This window comes from Pyxicephalus adspersus, chromosome 1, assembly GCF_032062135.1.
Source record: "Pyxicephalus adspersus chromosome 1, UCB_Pads_2.0, whole genome shotgun sequence".
In the NCBI taxonomy this organism is placed as follows: domain Eukaryota; kingdom Metazoa; phylum Chordata; class Amphibia; order Anura; family Pyxicephalidae; genus Pyxicephalus; species Pyxicephalus adspersus.
In genome coordinates this window covers 161274777-161278687 of record NC_092858.1, presented here as the reverse complement: position 1 = coordinate 161278687, position 3911 = coordinate 161274777, and the positions used below count along the sequence as shown (strand labels likewise).

At 43.5% G+C, this 3911-nt stretch overlaps 1 protein-coding gene across 1 annotated transcript in view; it reads right to left on the bottom strand.

Moving 5' to 3' along the window:
* Positions 1-2722, bottom strand: part of GABPA (GA binding protein transcription factor subunit alpha) — a gene marked incomplete in the record, with an annotated part of 19603 nt that extends 16881 nt beyond the window's left edge. Inside the window, 1 exon segment of the mRNA XM_072397975.1 lies at positions 2567-2722.
* Positions 2723-3911: the final 1189 nt, after the last annotated feature.

Genomic DNA, 3911 nt, shown 5'->3' with positions numbered 1-3911 from the left:
ATGTAATACTCTTCCATGTCAGTGGGTGGCAGTAGGTAGCTTAATTGCCTTGTTTATTCTTAGAGACAAGAGAATTTGCTAGATTGTCATTTTGTAACATTTTTGATTTGTGGGGTGCCAAAAGATTTTTTTCAATGTAAAAAACGTGTCGTGGCTCACAAAAAGGTTGAAAAACCTTGTTATAGGGGATGCAGAGTTCTAACACTCCCAGAATTGTATGATGCTAAACATTCTCATGTCACCTACAAGAGATCAAATACTCAAGTACTATTGCTAACAACTGACAGGGTCTGTTTACCGAGCATTGCAAAACACTAATCCTACAGATACAGGCACATGCCAGGTGGTTGCCATCTAGCGTCGATAATCTAGTGTGTGCACAGCAGTCCCCCGAAGGTATTCATAAACTTGCCCTGGCAGATTGATGAATGGCCAATCTGGAATGACTGATGTGCACTTGTGAGAAGGAGCATACACTGGGGTGCAACTTGTTCATTCTCCCCCCTCCATAGAACAGAACGGCACCCTATATACATCGGTCCGTTGTTCTCATGTCACTGGAAATTATAAAATTTGTTTCTGTAACCGGACATCTCCCTGTTGTCTGTATGTGGCCTAAGAAAGAACCGTGCAAAGATAATGTCACCCCAGTCTTCAAGGACAACCCATTTTGCTACTTCTCTGGCCTTACAGCAAAACAAGGATAAATCCTCCCAGGATACATTGTATGGACATGAACCTCTACTTTCTTTCAGCATGGGATTTGCATGTTCTCCTTGTGATGTGAGGGCTAACATCAAGCATTCCGATTTCCACCAATATCCTAAAAACATATTTAAGGGTTACCTGCCCTCACCCCTAATATTCACTTTACCCCTAGTACACATGGGCAAACCAGCTGACAATCTTGCACTCAAAAAACTACATGTGTGAGATTCTCCTTCCAGGTGTTTTCCCCCAGATATAAACAATCAAATACTCCAATCAGAATACTAGATACATAAATATATAACTTTCACAATGTGTATCAATATTTACCAATACATCTATCAATCCACAACTCAACACAAAGTCTTTTTGCTGAACTCATTTTACTGGATCATGATTTGGATTGAAAGTTAAAGTTCCCTATAATTGAAGGGGTGCCAACTATCCTTAGAGATTGGACAGACATTTTTTAACATTGTGGAACGCTTTAAATAACTTTCAGGTCTTCAGGGAATTCCGGGTATAATTACTACATCCACAGCTTACAGTACATTAGTGTGGTGGTCAGTGGGAAAAATTCCTCTACATTGCTAGCCATTAGGAAGAATGTCACCCTTACAGCTAGCTATAAGATCATTGATGTCACTTACACTGACCTGAGTGGCACAAATTGCTCTAGGAACCCTGGATGAGAAACACTACATTAGATTGTAAGCGCCTGTGCGTTAGGCTGGGTACACACATGCAATGATTGTCGTTGGAAAGGATCTTTCACAATCCTAACGACTAAGCACTGCACGATGCATGAACGAGTTCTGTACATACAGCACCATTCTGCTCTATGGAGTGGGGAGAACGACGAAGAGGCAACGCCAGGACGGTCGTTCGAACGACTGACGATGAGCGCAGTGCACACGTAAGATTCTTGTCTGATATCGGCCCTGGGAACCATTGCAAGTGTGTGCGTAGCTTAAGTGACATGACTATGGATTCTGTACAACAGTATTATTTCACAGTATTTATATGGCGCCGACATATTACGTAGCACTGTACAAAGTCCATAGTCATGTCACTGGCTGTCCCTCTAAGGCGCTTACAATCTAATGTTTCTACTATAGCCAAATGTCATTACCACAGCCTAAGGTCAATTTTGGGGGGAAGCCAAAAACCTAACAGAAAGTTTTTGGAATGTGGGAGGAAACTGGAGTACCGGAAGAAAATACAGACACAGGGAGAACCTGCAAACTCCATGCAGATAGTGTACTGGCTGCGAATCGAACCTGAAACCTGCCGAGCACTAACCACTGAGACACCGTGCTGCCAGCATCCAATATGTTAGTGATATATAAACATATGATAAGGGATTTAGCGCTATTTTTCTGACTCCAAGCAAGAATTCATGTTTGTGATTTTATAATTATAACTCCCTCCCCTGAGGAGCGGAGTCCACCAGAGAGCCCCAACACACACACAGGACAGCCCCTAGGGATCACAGGACAGAGAGAAACACAACTAAGACCAGAACCTGACTATAGCAGAGGATAACAAGGCTCTGTAATGTCTAATAACACAATAATTCCTCCATTATCACCAGCAAAGCCAACATAGCCCGGTGACACTTTCCTGCTGCAACTCCTAAATTACCACTAAAGTGACACAAAACGATAACTAAGAGAATAAACAAAGTCAGGGCTAAGAATACACTTCCCTATGTAAAGCACATTTATCATTGTTTACATAGAGGGACAGCTGCTTCCAATTTTATATAACAATTTCCCTGGTGACAGGTTCTCTTTACCAGGCTTCCCCCTTCCCCTAGTACACAGGCCCCGGGTCTGTCCGCGGCCTCTCCTCTTACCCCCGCCGCTTTCCTCCGCTACTCCCGGCTCTTGTCACGAAAATACACCGTGCCGCCAACACGCAGCGCGGCCGACGGAAACAAAACACAGCCCGGGCGGAAAAGACGAGAGACTGGCTCGCCTCCACCGGATGTCAAGTGACGCACTTCCGCCAAACCTCGCGCAGACGGTTGGCGGGAAAGGACGCAGAAAGTGATGGGCGGGGCTTGGAAGTGGGCGGGAACGTTGGGAGTATTTAAGGGACGTGCTGAAGGGGAGATGAGCAAAGCAATCGCTTTATAGGCTGTCTGGGGTATGATTCCTAATTCCGAGTTCTGAAAGGGGAAATGTATGGGGCGAGACAATGTCAGTCTGTTTATAATTATCCCTACGACCCTCACCAAATTATGCTAAATCTGTCGCCTTATTGGCAGCATAGGTCTTCCTCTATTCTATTGGACAGTGCTCAGGCTCTGTTGGCCAATCACCAGTTGCGAACACTTTCTAGCCCGCCCCTGAGGTTTTAGGCATTCAATAATAACCTGACACATAAATTAATATTTAAACTCTCTTTTGTTTGGATAGAAAAGGGAAAGTTTAAAGTACTACAGGTAGTCCCGGGATACATACGAGATAGGGACTATAAGTTTGTTCTGGAATTTGTATGTAAGTCAGAACAGGTACATTGTTTTATAAAAATAATTAGGACAGATGTTTGTCTCAATATATTATTAGGCAGCATGGTGTTAGTTACTGTATAAAATCCTCACTGTGAGGTAATTACAAACAAAGCAAAAAAATAAATATACCTTTATGGATCCTAAACACTTATTAACCTCTGGAGCAAGCTGTGCTTTGATATGCGAAAAGAAACAACTGCAGAGGTTGTCTTGGTCATTAAAGTGTTAAAAGATGTTACAGCTCGGCTCAGCTCTTAAGATCACCCATAACCTCAGCTGTGTTTAGCAAAAGATTTCTTCTGCAAGTCATGCAAACTGCCCCACCCCCCATCAAGCCTCTGTCCTGCACACGAGTGAGCAGGGAAGCCTGGTTCGTATCTAGGAGGCTCCGTATGTCGGATGTCCTTAACTCAGGGACTACCTGTATTAGTTTTTTTTTTTCCATCAGTGTTTTCCTAAAGCGGAACTTTAAGCAAAAAAACAAAACAACCTTTACAACTTTACAGTCCACCGGTTCTTCTTTCTGGCACGGATGGGACAGCCGGCTCAGCTATCTTCTTTCTTTCAGGTTCTGCTCCCATCACCTGATCTCGCACTGTGCAGACATGAGATCGTGTGACGCGTCTTCCGAAAATGTACAAAAAGTGTTGATCTCACTACGCATGCGTGTGATTGCTACTTTTTT